The following is a 19,970-nucleotide window of genomic DNA, read 5'->3' on the forward strand; positions in this document are numbered from 1 at the left end:
AAAGACAGCACAGTAGTGATCTCCTTGTGCTGGGGCTCCTCCCTGCCAGGCTCTGATTCAGTGGCTCTTGGGTGGGGCCCAGACACCTGTATTTTAAATATATTAAATGTGAATTAGTATCCTGGTTAGAAGCACAGCCCACTTTATTGATAAAGAAACCACAACAGCAAGCAATCTGCTCAGTATGACAATTAATTGAGATAAACCAGAAACTCAATTTCTCTACCATTTCTTTCAAGTGGAATAGAAAATTACTTAGTGGATATTTTTCAAGAGCTACACACACATACACACCCACGGTGAAAAGATGCTCAACGTCATTAGCTACCAGGGAAATGCAAATCAAAACTACAATGAGGTATCACCTCACTCCCGTCAGAATGGCTATAATTAACAAGACAGGAAACAACAAATGTTGGAGAGGATGTGGAGAGATGGGAACCCTCCTACACTGCTGATGGGAGTGCAAACTGGTGCAGCCACTATGGAAAGCAGTATGGAGTATCCTCAGAAAATTAAGGATAGATCTACCATATGATCCAGCTATTCCACTGCTGGGTATTTATCCAAAGAACTTGAAAACACAAAGGCATAAAGATACTTGCACCCCTGTGTTCACTGCGGCATTATACACAATAGCCAAGACTTGGAAGCAACCTAGGTGCCCATCAAGGGACGAATGGATAAAGAAGACGTGGTATTTATACACGATGGAATACTGCTCAGCCATAAGAAATGACGAAATCCAGCCATTTGTGACAACATGGGTGGACCTTGAGGGTATTATGCTGAGTGAAATAAGTCAGAGGGAGAAAGTCAAATACCATATGATCTCACTCATAAGTAGAAGATAAAAATGACGAAAAAAAAAAACACATAGCATTGGAGATTGGACTGGTGGTTACCATTGGGGAAGCGGGGAAGGGGGAGGGCAAAAGGGGTGATTAGGCTCACATGTGAGGAGATGCACTATAATTAGTGTTCGGGTGGTGAACATGATGTAATGTATCCAGAATTTGAAATATGATGTACATCCGAAAAAAATAAAAATTAAAAAAAAAAAGGAATTCAATAATTTGGATAGTGTGTCCATAAAGTTGCTTTGAGATTATTGAGGAAAACTGTTGTAGAAATATAATGTGGTGATTTCATTATAATAATATTAGTCTCAAACTGGGAAAAAGTAGCCGATGAATAACAATAATTCTTTTCCAGTTAACAAATTTGTACCCTATTTTATCAAGTTCTAAGAAGTACAGCTGCCTTTTGGAGATAGTCTTGATCCAGCATTTAAATTTGGCAGTGTCATAATAGTGTTTCATGGTTTAAAACTGAGAAAGTAAGGAGATGTCATGCATTTAGCAGATTCTTTAAATTATTATGCTATATTGCTGATAAGAAATGAAATCTTTCATGTATTTTTAATTCTTGAAAGGAGTGGTAAAACGTGGGAAGGAAAGATGTATATTCAGACACAGGCCTCCTTTGAAAACACTACCTGCGCGCTGAAGGCATGTGGAGTATTGGAGTGATCAGAGTCTGAGGAAGTTTTCAAGGCAATGTTCTAGATACAAAAACTCTTTTTGAACATTTTCTTAACTTTATGTGAAATATATTTTTATTTGAAAGTTGACCATGGCTTAACTAATTCTTCAAATATGGCAGGAGTTTTTATTTTTTTTAATTCCTTGTTTTCTTTTTTAAGTAAAAAGTCTATTACAGACAGGACTATAGCATAGACAGAGCCTGGCTAATTTTAAGTGTGTCATCTATTGGTTGTAGTACTGACAAAACATCTGTATTTTGACGTGAAAGTCTCTAATGCTAAATACATATGATTACTTGTATAAGCTAGAATATAACTGTTTATGACTGGGCGTCTCTTTTAGAAGGAATAAAATACATGTGTTTTTAATGACTAGAAAAATTTAGCTTTTAAACTAAAATATCCCATAGAAGTTACATTTGGGGCTTGAGGGGAAATTTTCATTTATTCATACCTGGGTACATCAGAAGATAAAGTAAAGTACGTCACTTGATTTGAAGAACATATATTTTTGAACCTTCACTTAATATTCAAGAAGTTGTTACATTTTCACTAGTTAGTAGGACAATGATTGGCCTTTATTGCATTTTCACCTTCCATTTTTGAGAGAAAAAAAAGAAACGTTTCAAGGAAAGCTTGTATTCTGTATCATAGAGAATTAAGAAGTGGTGTACCTGGTGTTTGATATTGTTTTGGTAACATTCTATACTGTAATTTAATACTCTGTTGAATTCTGGGAAAAAGCCCAAATCATTTAGAGTATTAACAACACTTTTAGGTACTTTTTTTCATTACTTGGATTTCCTGTCCAGATTGGATATTGTGAATTGTCAGATGAGTGCCTCCCACCTCCAGCTTAAATTGGAAATAAAATTGTGTTGGAGTTTGGCAGTAAAAAATGCAAATGCAAGGAGGCAGCAATGCAGGATACTAAGATATCGTAGGTGAACTTAATAGTCAGAGGAGAGATTCTTCGAAGTTTTTGTGTGATGGCAAACTCTGTCATAGACATGACCATACCAGGCTTTTGCCCACTTGAAATTAAATAGTAATATTCTTTCTTTCATGATCATTAAATTCTTTTGAACTTTTTTAAAACAGGAAAGAAACAGTATATGCCCACCAGAACGAGATGTGCTACAATTGAGCAATCAAAGAATGGATCAAAAGATAAGAGGGATTTGGGTAGGTAATTTTAGCACAGAAAATAATGCCACATATTGGCTTAAGTTTTAGAGAAGTTGACATAACACATTGGAATAAGTGTTAAGTGTTACCAATTTAGAATCAGTTTATTTGGTAAGGATTGCATAGAAAGTGAGAAAAATGTTGAAGTTCTGTCCTAGAACTCTGCTCTTAGTTATGTTGCTTGGCCAGCCTAAAAGTGATCTAAAGGACAAGTGACAGATCCAGGTCTAGTGCTCTCATCTCTGCTGAGGGCAGATCACGTATGTTCAGCAGTTTAGGAGTTTATTAACTGAACCCTGGTATTTTTCCCACCCCCCACATTTGTTAAACAAGTAACTTCAGATAGAAAAAAATTAATGCCATGAAAGTTAAATCTCTTTTTCCGTAGAGATTTCTAATGTAGAAAACTGTTTTGATGATTCACTGAAAGTTAAGGTTAAGCTTAAAAATGAGATTCTACAATGCTCTGAAAGTTACTTGTAAATGATTGCATGCAATTAGGCTTACATTGTATTACAATGTTCTGTAGAATGACTTGTATAACTTTGTGAGTTTTCTTTAATTTTAGGGAAGAAGGGTAGCCATGGACCTTTGTACTTTTTGTTGACTCATATAGAATGTTAACTTTAATTTTTTTTCACAATTTTAGTTTGAAAACATAGTAAAGTTGATGACAGAATTCCCAAATGGCTCCTTTGCTATTCACTTTCCCTTCTTACCAATGCTGCCATTATAATTTGAGCAGGAATTATTAAAAACAGAACAAGACCATTTGGAGCTGAGCTGTTCAACATAGTTGCCAACGGGCACATGTGACAACTTAGATTTAAATACAAATTAAAATTAAATAATATTAAAATTCAGTTCCTATGTTGCACTAGACACATTTTAAATGCTCAGTAGTAGGCAGATGTGGCTAGTGGTCACCCTGCTGGACTGCGCAGATAATAGTACATTTCCATCATCATAGAAAGTTCTAGTGGAGAGCACTGTTGTAGAGAATCTGAGTTCCGCAGTAAGAAGATTAGAAAAGTGGGAACATCTTAAGAGAGCTGACTGAGGGCAGAGGAGGATGGGAGAGTCAGGTAGGAAACACAATTTACATTATTTATGTCTTCTTGATTTTAAGTATTCTTTTAACGTGATACCTTATTCTATTTGTCCTTTGACTTACTAGAAAAAATTTTATATGGATAAAGCCTATGTTCTTAAGTCTTCTAGTTAGTGCCACTATGAAGATGACTCACTAATTTTTATCTCTATTCCATAGTCTAGATATCAACCTTTATTTGCTTAACAAATATTTATTGATTGCCTAATATGTATTAGATAGGTTTTTAGGCCATTAGAAAAAACACAAAGTGTCAGTTTACATAGGGGGAAGACAGACAGTAAGCAATAAATAAATAATGTCAGGCAGTGGTAAGTTCATGAAGAACAAGAGAGCAAGGTCAAGGGACAGATGGTGACAGGGGTGCGGTTGTAGGTCAGGCATGGGATATGCTATTTTAGATAGAGGATCTGTCAGGGAATGTTTCTTGGATGAGGTCACATTTATACAGATACCTGAGTGAAGTGAGGGAGGGAAGCGCGTGGATGTCTGAGGGAAATGCATCCCAGGCTGGGGCCTCCAGGCAGGAGTATGTTTGGCTCAGGAGATGAATAGGGAGGACGTCACTGTGGCTGAAGCAGAATGAGTGAGGGCGAGAATGGTAGTATTCTCCCTTCTCAGCTCCTGCTGACCATCCCTATGTTCGTATTTGCCTTTCTCTCTTAAGGGCATCCCCATCCTTCTGGGGACCCAGTGATTTTATTTTTTATTAAAGGTTTTGTTTTTTTTACTGCTCTTCCTAATCTCCCAAGACAGCCATTTAGTCTGCAGTTCTATGAGTTTTTGTCTGCGTACTTTTCCTTTAGTTGCTCCTGCCCTGATACATATTCTTACTACAACTCTTCTCCAACTGTTGTTCAACACTTAACCTCCTCACTCCCAAAACAGAGTTCTTTCTGCTCATATCATTCCCCTGCCTAGAGATCTTCGCTGGTGGTAAATATAAATGTGGTTATATAAAAAATTGTTTCCCCTATGCCTAGGCTTATGTAAATAAGGAAAGCAAGGAAAATCACTTTCTTCTAAAGTCAAAATCTCTGCATATATTGTAGTTCAATTAGATTATGGGCTAAGTGGATTTCTTTTGAACTAACTTGGAAGGCTTTTGTCATTTCGTACACTGTCTTCATGGGAAAATGAGTTATGAGTTGTAAACAATGCATACAGTTAAAGTCTGCTTCATTGACCAGTTGGTGATTGCCTGTATTTCAGATTTAGCAGAAAAATGTTTGGTAGTTGGTATTTAAGTTTTACTCAAATGCTAACTCTTTGGAATGTACAAGATTTTTTTAGGTTGAGTGTTATGTTTTGGTATATATACTTGTGACCTTACAGAAAAAATGTTTTAATTTGAGCAGTCTTGAACATGTTGAAGATTCCTGTTCATAGGCTTTTGTAATGTGTGATTTTCTACACTGGTATCCAACTAACACTAACATGCTTGTGCCCTTGAGTTGTGTTCACACTAATACTAGAGGGAGGGTTGGTTAAAACAAAGTTTGAGTGTTTTGCCAAGGTCCTCGCTTGGTACAGATATAAAAATATTTATAATACTTTGGTATTTGGATGGGATTTTTACATAGGCTAAACTTTTATTTAGTTTGGCCAATTAGAAATTGTTTACGCCAAGTTTATTCTATGTTCCTTTTTGAGTGTGAGCGTATAAGAAAATCACAGAGGGCTAGTTTTCATTGTGAAATTGATAGTTCATTACGTGTTTTTGGAAGTCATTCCCCTAACTCCAGAAAAAGAAGAAATTCAGGTTTTACCATTCTAGTGAAATAGCATTTTATTTTCTTAATATCTGGTTTTAAAATCATATCTGTATTTAGTATGCGAGTAAGTTATAATACTCTTTCACGATTGCTGTATTGTTCTAAAATATCTTCTGGAAAGAAGAGGATTTATGGAGTAATGGGAACATCCTGGAAAAAATTATGATAATTATAGTGAAGCTACAAATAATAAATAAACTTTCTCCACTGCTTAAAGGAAAAAGTCTCAGCTTTTCAGTTAAGGACCAATAACTTCTCGCCAACCAACCTTTCTAGCATCAAAGGCTACTATTGCTTGTTTCTTCCTCTGCCCTCACTCAATACTTCTGACACCAGATATGTGAGTTTTAACCCCACACCCGACCAATTTTCTGATACCAGCTGAGTGTCCTGCAGTTCAGTTCAATTCTGACACTACCTGGAGTTGGTATCGGATCCCACAGGTTAAGGGCTCAGTTGCACACAACTGCCTCCACCTAAGATGCCAGTTACAAGTAATGGGTTCCCAGGTTACTCACACTTCTCTCTGACTGGGCTACAAATTGAGGGTTCCCATGACCCCCTCCTCAAGTTTGATAATTTGTTACAGTCGCTCACAGAGCTCAGGGAAACACATTTCCCCGTTTATTATATAGTAAAGAATATGATAACGGATACAGATGGATAGCCAGATGAAGAGATGCATAGGGCAAGGTCTGGAAGGGTCCTGAGTGCAGGAGCCTCCGTCTCATGGATTTGGGGTACGCCACCCTCCCATGTGGATATGTCACTAACCCAGGAGCTCTCGGAGCCCTGTACTTCAGGGATTTCTATGGAGACTTCATCAGGTGGGCTTGATTGATTATTAATTTAATTTCCAGCCTCTCTCTCCTTCCCAGAGGATGGGAGATGAGGCTCAAAGTTCCAAGCTTCTAATCATGGTTTGGTTTTTCTGGTGATCAGTGCCCACCCTGAAGCTATACAGGAGGCCACCAAGAGTCGTCTCATTAGAACAAAAGATGCTCCTATCACCCAGGAAGTTCCAAGTGATTTAGAAGCTCTGTGTCAGGATCCAGGGTCAAAGACCGAAGATGCTAGAAGCGTCTTTATGGCTTACCTTGCTCTTTGAATGGATTGTTTACCTATGCATGATTTTGTAATACTGTGCATTGGTAATTTGGAAAAGATTTCCTTCCAAATCTTGGAAGAACGTCTGCATCATAAAACAAATTAAAATTGTCAATATCACCTGATTTCACCAGAAATCCTTTAAGTATTGGGGAAATATCAAGCTCATAATGGTAGAAACAAGTTTTCCAAAATTCTGATTTTTGCTTGAAAATTCTGTGTTAGTCATTGTCAACAAATGCTGTCATTAATTCTCCCTCATGTGACAGGTTTACTTTATTTTCGAGAAAACATCTGTCAAATACTCAAGTCTGCATAATCATAGCTTGTGGTTTGTCAGTTGTTCTTTCAAGTAAAAATAGTGTTCCATGAAAAAAAATCAGTTCAGTTTGCAACTCAAGCGTTGCACTTGTGTTTTTTCTTTAGCAACAGTGTGCTTTGGATATACAGCAGAGGTACTGTGCATACTTCTTATTTGTCATGTAGAATTAAAAGAAAATTTAAATCAGTATTTGTGATTTAATAAAATTGATTTTTCCCTTTTTATCAAGGACTTAAGAGAAACTGGCTTATTCTGTTTTGAGTAACGAGTGTGCCTATTTGTGAGTAATAACAATGAATTGCTCACACAACTTGGTGCCACTGCCTTGATTTGTGTGCTAAGATGCAGCAGTTTAATGCATTGTTGTTTCGTATCATCAGTGCCAATATGACCACGGTAGAAAAGGCAGATGACACCTTAGTACTATTATGAGAATATATTTTACTTAAGGACCTCCTTTCCCTCCTAGGGCCATAGGGGATCCCTGAGGATCCATGGACTCCACTTGGAGAACTGCTACTATGGAGGAAAGCCACTGGATTTAATAGAAGACTTAAATTTGAAGTCTCGCCGCCATTTTTTGTTCTTATGATGATATACTTCATTTCTCACAATGTCAGTTATCTGTCTCTTGTATCAGATAGAGTTAAAAATATCTTGCCTTGTGTTTTGCTTTTGTGTTGCTTGAGTTACAATCGATAAATTATGAAAAAGCTCTAAGTTTAAGTTGTTGCTATTTCTGAGTGAGTTTCTGCCTTAGCTGGTTTGGTTTACTTGTCAGTCACGAAATTGTAAACACTCTAGATAGTTTCATAGAAGAAATTTAATCCAGAGGATTAGGTTCTTAAAGAAATCACTGGAAGCACTGGAGAGAGGATCTCTAGCTCAGCTTTCAGAAATGACTCCTGGATTCTTGTGGGACTCGCCAGCCAGGGAAGCTCTCCCTCTGCCACAATCAGGAGGGGAGTGAGTGAGTGAATCAGGAGGCTGCCTCTGGGACTCCTGGGTTCAAGAACATGCTTCTGTAGCTGCAGCCCAGAGAGAATAAGCATCCAAGATTAGGTAACTGCCGCTGAGCTCTGCCCGGACTTTGGAATGCAGAGTCTAGTTGCCGCTTCTACTCTTATCTCTTGACATCCCTGAAGCTGGAAATTGGACACTGGAATGCCACTGTGGAACAACCCACATCTCTTCAGTCATGCTGGAGAGAACAGCCAAAAGCAGCAGGAGTAGGGCTTCCCCGTCACTCTGCCTTCCAAAGCTCATGTTAGTGCATCCAGTTGGTGGAACCTAAATTTTATCCAGAACCTTAACTGCACGTGAATTGGGAAAATAGATTTGTTTGTATCTTTTAATCTTTCCAGCTTCTATCGTTGAATAAAGCATACTTGGAGGATGAGAGAATGGAGTCTGAGGGCTAATTGATCATATCCCCAAAACCTGTTTTTCTGCTGCTTGGTGATTTTCAAATTGTTTCCCTTACTTCCATTATTCTCTCTTTTCTCACCTCTATTCTAGTCATTATTTAATGACCAAGGTGGTTCTCATTTTCGTAAGGCCATTTCATCCCTCTCTAGTCCTGACTTCTGCTTCATCAATATTTAAGTTGGATTGGATAGTTATACCCCGGTGACACCCATGTTCAGCCGTGGTCGACCTGTACTTAGGTCTTGTAAGCCGGACTCAGAAAGCCTTTGCCTGCTGATAGATCTAGGCATGCTCCATCATTTCAGTTACCTTGCTATGTGTTCTACATTTTACTTGACTGAATTTTTTTGGACCCTACTTACTACATTTTTGTGAGGTTTTATTATACTTTCTAAGAACATTAAAAAAAAAATCTTCCATGGCCAACTATTATTTCTAATATTTTTAATATCCTTGTAAGCTACCCTGTGGAGAAAAAGTGTGGATAACAATAGAAATAGGCCAATATATATTATTTATTTCTTATTAAGTGTGGAATATTCTTTTCTAGCCTCTGTATGTAACCCTATAGCTAGATGGTAAAATGCAAGCATCTTATCTCCCAACACCTACTCCTTTTTGTTTGTCTCCCTTTTATAAAATTCTAGGATTACAATGAAAAAAATTAGTTTTTAACATGTCTCAAATACAAATAAACGAAAGGAATACAAAACTTGTCCAAAATACCCAGAAGCAAAATCCCAACCACACAAAGATTAGGTAATAACAGATATGGTGTTTTCTTTCTCATCATATTGTTTTGTAATCCCCTACTTGGCAACATATTATGGTTCTTACCATTGTTTAAACAATAATGTGAGTATTATTGGCATCTTTTGGGTTAAGGAAATTGATGAATATCTACTGGGAAATTGGTTAAAAAGTGTTTTTTCTGTAGGTGGTAATAGTTGTAGCCTTTATTCTTTGGAAAAAGAATACTTATAGCATCAAAACTATTTTCTTTGCTTAGTGTATTTCTTTTTGTGAAATGCAAACTTTTTTTAAATTAAAATTATTTAGTAAACTGAATGATTATTAAATGATTCAGATGGTAGAGAAGTGTTTGAAATAGAAAGTGAGGGATCCTTACACTTCCTCCTCCATAACCCTCTTCATCAAACTTAGCCACTGTTAACAATTTGGCACGTTCTTCCAGACTTTAAAACAATGTGGATGTGAACGTATATGTATCTGCGGTCAGTTAGTTTCTGGAACATGACTTTTGGGAGCTCAGTTGTTAGTTGTTGTACTTTGACAGACAGCGTCTAGGGGGTCGTGTGGAGGAACTGTAACGTGTGGACATTTGGATTAACTTCCAAAAGCGGAAATGCAAATGTTTAATTACGTTAATTTCAAATTGTTTTGTAAAGAAGTTTTTTAGCAGTCTTTCTGCTTATTATATACTTTTAATCAGGGACTTCATAGTAAATATTGTTTCCTCTGTAATGAAAAATATTTATGCCCTTACTGCTTTTAGCTATATTTCACAGAGAGGAACAGTGTTTCGAAGTATGTTCCATTTAAAATGTTCGTATTCTCTTCAGAAAGGATCTTATAGAGAATTGTGTTGGTGCTGACTTTGGTTTGAAAGGGTATAGTGGGTGTAAAATCTCCATGATAAGAATTACCTTCATTCTGTTTGACTTTCCATTTTGAGACAGTTAGTTTTGCTTTTCAGATGTGATTGATCTCACTGGAGATGATGAAGATGATCTTCAGAGAGCAGTTGCCTTGAGTTTGGCGGAATCAAACAGGGCGTTCAGGGAGACTGGAATGACTGATGAGGAGCAAGCCATTAGCAGGTGAAAACATAATTTATATAAAGTGGATATAAGTTCTATTTATAATAGAAATAATAATTGGCTTTAATTAATTTCAAGAGGCACAAAATATACTTTGTTATTCTAAATAAATTATGAATATATTTCAGTATTTTTTTATATTTTATGTAACCAAAATTTTCATTTTCTAGTTCCAATTGCGTTTGAAGCTTAGATTTTTAGGACTTTGGAGTGGCATTATGGGCACTAAATTTAGGTGTATGTTTCAATGTTTCTCTGATTTCTTTTTTCCTCCTAATCCCTTTTGGATACATCGTCCAATTCAATTTATAGTCTTTTATAGAAGGCGTCTGCAGACATTTTCCTGTAAAAGGCCAATGGTAAATATTTTAGGCTTTGTTGACCATATGGTTTCTGTTGCAGTTACTCAGTCTGGTGTTGTAGTAGAAAAGCAGTTATAGATAATACATTATTTAATGAGTGTGGCTGTGGTCCAGTAAATCCTGATTTACAAAAATAGGCTGCCAGCTGGATTTGGTCCATGGGCTGCAGTTTACCGACCTATGATCTATAATATGGTAGTATGTTTATAGGGTTTTTTTTTTTTTTAAAGAATTAGGCAAGATTCTAAGAGATGTGATAAAATGCATCTTTTGATTTAATAAGGAAAACTTTTCAGTTTAAAGCAATTTGATCTACTGAAGGATCAAATAAATAAATTTGATTTTATCACAAAAGAATGATGACTAAAAAAAACTTTAAATTATAACTAGCTGCAGTCATGTGCTGCATAATGAAATTGTGGTCAATGATGGACCGCATATATGATGGTGGTCCCATCAGATTAGTACCATATACCCTAGGTGTGTAGGAGGCTAAACCATCTAGGTTTGTGTAAGTACTGTCTAGGATGCTCACACGATGGCGAAATCACCTAATGATGCATTTTTCAGAATGTATCCCTGTCGTTAAGTGACGCATGACTGTGTAATCTTCTAAACAACTCTTTGCAAGCAGTGATAACTCTGTCTTACTGAAGAAGAAATATATCTTTTAAGAGGTTAAATGATTTTCCAAAGGTACACAGCTAAGATGGGTCTTATGACTCCAGTGTTCTTTTCTCTGTAGCAGAGTTGTTTGGTAGCAGAATGTGCCAGCTTCCTCACGTAATTTCCCTTGGCACAGTGTCAATAGTATATTTCTTTCTAAGTAATCTGAGATTACTGTATCGTAGGAGTTGTCTCAAAATGCTATGTTTAGCAAAGGCACATAATTTTTATTAGCAATACTTTTTAATGTTTTTAAATGATACTTAGGAAAGTACTTTTTAAGACATTATTTTAAGATGGAAAGACAATTAAAAGTCATTATTCTCTTTCATTGCAGTTAATAGTATTTAACGCCAGTAATTTTAAATGAAAGCCAAAAATACATAAACTATCTTTAGACATTTTAGTTAGGCTTATTTTGTAAAGGATTTGGAGAAATTATAAAATTAGGTTTTGTCTTAAAGAAATAGATTGGAATGAAATAATTATCTTGAATATTATAAAACTTGACAGTACTTCAGCTTTGTTGAGAAATATTTGAATCATGAAATACATGAGTTGGATTTCATACTTAAGGGGAATGATCTATTATGTAAAAAAGAGGTTATAAAACAGAATATATACTGTGTTACAAATATTATTTTAAAGAGTGTACTTTTTATGAATTTATAGTAGTATATAAATTTTAAAAACTCTGGAAGCTTATATACCAAATGGTATCAGTAGTTTTCTATTATGTGTTTTCTAATTAAAAGAACATATGCTAATTAATTAGATAATAAACAGTAGAAATAACTTAAAAGTTAAGGGATTAAAACTATTCCTAATCTGTTACTAAGTTCAATGTATATGTTATATATTGTTTTAGATACTTATTTTTGTCCAAATGGAAAAGAAAATAAGATAATGCTCTTTTTTATTCTTGGTCTTTTACATTTTAATGTACTTTTAAAATAGTATATATTTTATAAATACTTTTATTGTAGATAACATTACAGAGATTTGGCATAGTGTAATATGCTGTAAAATTTTACATAAAATTATACTCTGTAGAAGTAAAAAGTCATATTAATTTACTGTTGCTAAATGTTATTTTTTGTTATGTGTTTTATAATTTACAGTTAAGAGTGTCAAATGCAAAATAGGCAGTTAATAAGCACATATGTAAATCACATTGTATCAGTAAAAAGGAAATGTCAGGATTCTAGCTAAACATTTAGCAAAGATGTGTTTGTCTCTATGGGTTTTATTAAGGCTTGGAAGTCTAAATTCAAAAGGGAAAATGATGCAAATTATATATCATGCTTAAAAGTAAATTTAACTACTTGTTCGTTACCCAAGTTCATATGACAGAATCTTGCCAAAATAAAATCCTAGAATCATCTGACTGTGCTTATATTTCAATAGATATACTTTAATATGAATTCACACAATTGGAATACTACATTATTATGTATAATTAGATGAGATAAAGCCTATCTTTTTATATCTTACAATCCTGTGTTTAGGCATTCATAAATTTCATGGTAAAATTTTTTAAGTTGAACATCTTGGAAGTGTAATTCTTATTATAATTACTCCTTAATGTCTGCATTGGATGTATTATATTATAGTTTTCTCTTGGTTGTCATTGCTTAGATAGAGAACAAGTAGAGTATGGTTAGTTGAAATTTACTAATGAGCTACATTGGGACTGGTTTGTGTCTCTGGCATATTTCTTGTGAAAATGGCTTGCCTCGTGAAATGACTTTGAACTAGCTGGATAGAAGGTAGGGCTAGGTTCTAGTTAAAACCGTTACAAAAAACACATCTCCAACTATTTCAAGAAATATAGTAGACTAAGACACATTTTCTAATGGAAACAACCAGAATTTTGTGTTGTTTCTGTTGGATATAAAATATTGTAAAATTTTACTGAAATCAGGGTGAAAGCAGGAACCCAAAGAAGTAAGTTCAGCACACTGAAAGTCAGTTTTTGACATGATAGTATTTGCTTGTATATAAATTGGCTTATGTGTATAAACTTCAGTTATGATATCCTTGTTGAACGTGGAAGAAATAAGTCAAAGAACATTGTATATGGTAAGGAACTTTAATAGGAGATCTTGCCCCTTATTAAGTTGTTTGTCAAAGGGTGACATATTCACAATAAGGGTAAGTCAGAAGTATTCCCCTCTTTCAGAACTCCTAGAGCACTACAAAGATGGTTACCTTGGCTCTGAAGGATGCTGTTGGAGGTGATGAGACTTGCCCCTGAGAAGTTGTACCATGTTTTGCAGCTAATTTGTGTCACTTCAATGGTCCAATAAATACCGACTTGGGAATTTAGTTTTAAATGGTGTTGGATTTGTGTCGTCCATAGGTCCTGGCAGAATCAAAAATGCGTTCACTCTCTAGGAAGTTGTCTTTATCCTTGGCCTCAAAGAATCCCCTTCAGTAACTTTAGAAGTTCTGCAAGTTCCACTAGTCAAAATTACCAAGCATAATTGGAAAAAAGTCACTGTGAGAATCAGCAAAAATAATAGGCAGCAAAAATGCGCTCATGTATTTAGATATTGTGATCGATAGAACTATACTTTAGCTTTTAAAGGAGACAAGAAATGCTTGAAAATATGACCTGACAAATTTGAAAAAGAACTGAAAATATATTCTGAAAATGAAAACCAGAATTACTGTAGTAAAAAAAAATGTACAGGACCTAGGTTTAGTAGCAGATTGGATGTAGTTAAAGGACATATTAGGAGACTGGAAGATTTATGAGGAAAAATTATCCAACTTCTAAGACAGCTAAAAAGATGGAAAATATGGAGAAGAAAGTGAGTAGGTCTAACATACATTAATTGGTGTTACACCCGAGGAGAGGAGAGAGTGGGTTAGGCAAAATTTAAAGAGATGATTACTGAGAATTTTTCAGAAGTGAAAAGATAACCTGTAATTTCATGAGGCCCAACAAATGGCAGTCAGGAAAATTAAAAGAAACCGTTACGCAGATTCATTATAGTGTTAGTCCAGAGCACTTAAGACTGAGAAAATCTTGGGCCAGCCCTGGTGGCCTAGGGGTTAATTTTGGTGTGCTCCTCTGTGGCGGCCTGAGTTCAATTCCCAGCTGTGAAACTACATCACTCCTCTGTCAGTGGCCATGCTGTGGTGGAGGCTTACATACAAAAAGAAGAAGATTGGCGGCAGACTTTAGCCCAGGGTGAATCTTCCACAGTAGAAAAGAAGAAAAAAAGGAAAAGACTAAGAAAATCTTAAAAGTTTTCAGAGAAGAAAGGTGGAAGTATCCTAAAGTTAGTGACAAATGAAACAAATTGACGCAGCAATAAGACACATGAAAATAAGAAAATGATTTTCAAAAATGAATGGAAAGAAAATAACTGCCAGAATTTTATACTCTGAAACTGTGTGGGGTAGCCTCACCAACGCACTTTTCTTTGTGATTAAGGTTTCAAGGGCAGTTCTGAAAGACAAAGATTATTACTATCCCTCCTGTTTCCATGTTTCCTACACCCCTAGACGTGGGGTGCTTATATTGCCTCCACTGCCACAAAATCTGTGTGTCCCAGTAATTTTACCTTTTTTCCCAGTAATTTCCTACTTGTACCTGACTTTTCCTCCAGAAGGGCAGGTACAAGAGGAACAAAGACATTTTTATAAAATTAGCACGGACTCGTTGTGCCTCCCACTTTGCCACTGTAGGGGAACTAGGTGAGCAGTGTACTCAACCAAATAATGGTTATCTTTGCATTCTAAGACCATTCAGTTCAACACAGAAATCCAGGTATCTGAACTGGAGTTAAGTCTGGGAGCCTCCTGGAGGGTTTACCAACCAGGACAGCCTAGAGTTGCCCTTTGGAGAAAGAAAAGAGTATCATATCCAGGAATGGTTAGGGTAGAATTCTGAATTTTTAAGTTGGTCTCCAAAGCTCCTCTCATTTTCATTCTGATCATTACCTGGGAAGCAGCTGTGAGGGGGAGCTGCCCTAAGAATATGTTTGGAACAGGAGTAAGTGAGGGAGGCAATTACAGCCTTTTTAAAGTTGATTTATGAGGAAAATTCTAATGCTCAACAATACCAGTTGTCTGGATGATAGGGAGCATAGGAGGTCCATTGACTGCTTTGACTATCATTCCTTTTTGAGTGTTTTTTATGGTAAGAGGTACACCAGTGTCAGATTACAAGTGGTCTGGAATGGTTGAAAATATGAAGCATATTAGTTCTAAGGGCCAGAGTTGCCTGATCAGACTGGAACAGCATGAGTGTCACTTGAAAAAGTGTCAACAACATTGAAGTACCACTGATAGTCCTAAGAAGGATTGGGGCAGGAGGGGGCTGTTCAAAGGTTTGATATAGTCAGTCTGCCAGGAGTGGGCAGCCACACCCCATGCAATGTGGCCTCCTTCACCATGAGAGAAACAGGTCAACTTTTGGCAGGAGTCACATGTCTGACATGCAGTGGTAGCTTCTATGTTAGAAACAGAGAGTCCCTTAAATGGTACTTAGTATATGATTGTGGACATGTTGCTGTGGTGGATGTGATGATAGATTGAAGCAATGGTGGCGATCTGGGTAGTGCAAGCTCGAAAGTCATCTCATTAGAGAACAGGCACCGCTGTATATCCATCACAATGGCTAAAATTAAAAAGACTGACAATACCAAGTGTTGAGCATGTAGAGCAACTGGAACTGTCATAGACTGTTGGTAGGAATGAATAATGGCATAACCACTTTGGCAAACTGGGAATTTCTAATGAATTTCAACACATACTGTGCTAGGACTTTGCATTTCCACTCCTAGGTGTGGACCCTTGAGAAAGGAGTGTAGAGTAGCTTTATTGATAATAACTAAAAACTGAGCGACCAAATATAAGAACAGAATAGTAAACAATGGGTGGTATATTCACACAATGGAATAGTAAGCAATATAATGGAAAACATTTTCCTGGTACTGGCAAAAATGTGGAGGAATCCTCAAAGCAAAATGCTGAGTGAAAGAAACTTGACATAAAAGAGTAACTGCTGTGTGATTCCGTTTACGTGATGTTTAAGGAGAGGCAGAACTAATTTATGGTGATAGAAGTCAGGATGGTGATTATTGAGGGATGGAGAAGACGGCACTGTTGGCTGAAAAAGGGCATGAGAGGCTTTGCTGGAATAATGGAAATTTTCTATATTTTCGTCTGTGGTGGTCACATGGGTGTATACATACCTAGAAAAATTTCACTGAACTGTCCATTTAAGATTTCTATATCTTATTATATGTAAATTATCCCTAAAGTACTGCTACCAAGAAAAAAAGAACATTTAGCTATGTTGATTAATAATCAATATAAAAAAATTATATTTCTATGCATAAGAAAGAATGAGAAAGTGAAATTTTAAAAGCTACCATTTAAAACACATAAAACTATTAAAGACCAGGAATAAATCCAATAAGAAATGTGCAAATACTCCAAGAAAATTGTTAAATATCATTGAGATACATTAATGAATATGTAATGATTGGAAATATAGTCTATTTCACAAATTGGAGGACTGAACGTTGTAAAACTGATCAGTTCTCCTTAAATTGACTTACAGTTTAGTGTGATCTAATCAAAATACCAGTAGGTTTTTTTTTTTTTTCTTTTAAGACTGGCACCTGTGCCAACATCTGTTGCCAGTCTTTTTTTCCTTCCCCCCAAACCTCTAGTGCATGGTTGTATATTCTAGTTGTGGCACGTGGGACACCGTCTCAGCATGGCCTGATGAGTGGTGCCGTGTCCTTGCCCAGGATCCGAACTGGCGAAACCCTGGGCTGCTAAAGTGGAGCGCGGGAACTTAACCACTCAGCCCCAGGCCAGGTCCCGCAATAGGTTTTTTTGAAGGCAGTCAACAAGATGATTCCCTCCACTCTCTTTCTCTCCTTCTCTCCCTCACTTCCTGCTTTTTTCTTTTCTTTTTGGATGATCTGTACAGCTTAAATGATAATGCTTGTTTTCCAGTGAGTATGCTGCTTCCCCAAAATGGACTTAGATAATCTAAAGTGGAATGTTTTCAAGATTACTGCTATAATTCGGTTTAAATAACAGTAGAAAACAAAGTAAAACAAGCAAACCTTCCCCCTCCCCAATCACTGCAATAAAATTTCACTGGGAAGGTGAACATTTACCCTAAGTTCTCTGAACATTCAGTATGGGAGAAAAAGAGACACAAAACATTTTGTCGTCTTTTTCTATTGCTGAATGCCATGGTCATGACCAGTGTTGGGAAGATAAGAAAGCAGATGATGTGTAGGGGGTTTGGTTTTTGATTGTGGCTTTTGGGGTTGCCTCTCTGGGCATTTTGTTATAAGCTGTTTCTGAGCTCTCTGAGATTTGCATTGTTTTTTGTTTTTCCTTTTTTTTCTTTCTCTCTCCTGGCAGCTTTAATGCCTAGAATATAGTTATTACATACTCTTTACTAGTTTAAAGCCTGGCTGGTATCACTGGCTTTAGTCTGGTGAGTCCAGGGAAGGGACCCTTATGTAGAAATTGGCGTTATAGAAAGTTTATGTTCATTAAACCAGTACTGGACTATAGAAGGGGTCAAGGGCTTGGGAATAGAGTAATATTTAGCTGGAGATGGGCTTTAGCTAAAAAATAAGAGAGGTATAACATCATCTAACATCTTAATCATCCATTTACTTTAAACACTCGTTTAGCCCCTATATTTATCATGTAAGCTCTAGCGAAGAAACAGATCTGTGTTTCTACCCTCCACATGCTAATGGGAGAGACTGAGTAATTAATAAATATTTTTGGTGCAGTGTAATAGATGTCTTTGTAAAGTCCTTCATGATCCTGGAGGAGGCGGTAGGAGGAAACCCACTGAAGCATGTTGTAAGTCCCCGGTGATACAAAACTGAATGAGTTGTAAGCTCTAAATCAAGGAGATCACAAAGTCATGGCATTCTTTCATCCACCGTCTTTTAGTACCATAATTTCACCATATGGTGTGGCTAAGCAATTTATAATAAACCTATTTCTTTAACACCTATACTTTTGTGATAATGAATGATATTTACCATATGACAGAATTGAGTTATATGAATAATTATACATATGTACACATATACACACAAAATATAATTTAGGAAATGGATATTCTTTTATTTTTGTATCTTAGGTAACTTTGAGAAGCAGTGAGCATGTATCTCTTGAGTCCTAATCAAACAGTTATTACAGTTTGTACCTAATTTTACCTCTGTAAAAAAGGGTACATAGGAATGCTGGGGAGATGGTATCTTCAATTTATATCCTTGACTTTCTTTCCCTTCCCACTTGCTTTGAGGAATAGTATAACAAACAGTGCAGGCAAGCTACTTGGTCCTAGAAAGTACATTTGAGGCCATACATTCTCCCAGTCCTATGGGGAGAGATTAGGCAAGGGAACCAAAAAGTTTACGTAAGTTAGCTCATTCCATTAATGTAATGTTTAACATACAAATTTGTGTGTAAACATACAAATCAAGAGGTGTATTTTCTTTGTAGGAGAGGGGCAGAAAAGGAGGGTGAGGGAATTGATTGCATCAAAACATTAAAAAAAACCTTCCTGGATTTTAGTAATCTTAACCAGATTAGAATAAGAAGAATATCATTATCTCAGGGCAGTCTGGATTGTAGATTTGGGTTGGGTCGTTGACATTTGTGGGCAACATGAGACCTAGTTTAAGTCAATCTGGTCTTGAGGCTGAATTTCCTTTTGTTATTACTTCGTGTGACTCATATATGCATTTCAATTTTTGCAGATTGGGTGTATTTTGTAGAACTTAGGTATTCTCATGTTTTTCATAACAAATGTCTATGTGACCCATTGCCTGGTCGTTATGATGGATGTGATCTGGTCTGTTGACATTATTAAGGGTTCATTTCTTAGTGGTATTTTATTATAATAGTAGGTTAAAAATATGTAATGGTAGAGGTTTATCCACCAGGAGATTCAGGATTGAGTGTAGTTTTCCTAGACTTTTGACCAGTTTATACTTTTACAGTATGTTGTAGAATCCTCATTTTAAATGGTGATTGTACATGCCCCCAGGTGCTGGTCAATTGCCGGATGCCTCTTCTCTCTCTTGTGTATGACCTCTGGCTCTAATTCTTCTTTCCTGTTTGTGGTATTGTTGCTTCTTCCCCCAGAACTCATTGCTTGTTTTTGTTCATTCATCTTGAATTGCCAAGATACAAATAAGATTCCTTTATTTAAACTTCTAAATGTACATGTGCATTACAAAAGGAACAAAACTTGCAAATGAAAACACTCCCGTTTGTGAAAGTCAATAAGAAATTAAATATACCTTTCTATATACAGCAGTCTTTGTGTTACATATACCTTTTGCATACTGTTAACTTTTCTCTTTTGAGCATAACCTAGTTGCTTTGTACATAATCCACTGTATTATTGCTCTTGTTTTGTATTATCCTGAACTGTGCCGTTGAACAGTAGGAAGCCTCTCAAGTTGGCTCTGACTTTTTATCTTCCCTTAGGTTCTTGAAAACTTGCTTTCTGGCCACAGTGGGATGTTCTAGATAAATTCTGGTTTTCTTCTGACCCAATTTATCTACCTAAATACCTTCCAAGAAATTCTGGTATACTTTAGTAGTAA

The 19,970-nt window shown here is 36.2% G+C and overlaps 1 long non-coding RNA gene across 4 annotated transcripts in view; it reads left to right on the plus strand.

The window, feature by feature from the left end:
- The first annotated feature begins 948 nt into the window (after nucleotides 1-948).
- The window catches only part of LOC138916619 (uncharacterized), an 89,079-nt gene continuing 70,057 nt past the window's right edge, over nucleotides 949-19,970 (plus strand). For 2 of the 4 annotated variants that reach the window (XR_011423897.1, XR_011423899.1), the window contains exons 1-3: nucleotides 949-2,731; nucleotides 7,519-7,664; nucleotides 10,195-10,318. This is a non-coding gene — a long non-coding RNA (uncharacterized lncRNA). The remainder of the gene's footprint in view (nucleotides 2,732-7,518; nucleotides 7,665-10,194; nucleotides 10,319-19,970) is intronic. The other 2 variants (XR_011423896.1, XR_011423898.1) reach the window with 1 other exon arrangement.

This window comes from Equus caballus, chromosome 12, assembly GCF_041296265.1.
Source record: "Equus caballus isolate H_3958 breed thoroughbred chromosome 12, TB-T2T, whole genome shotgun sequence".
Classification (NCBI taxonomy): Eukaryota; Metazoa; Chordata; class Mammalia; order Perissodactyla; family Equidae; genus Equus; species Equus caballus.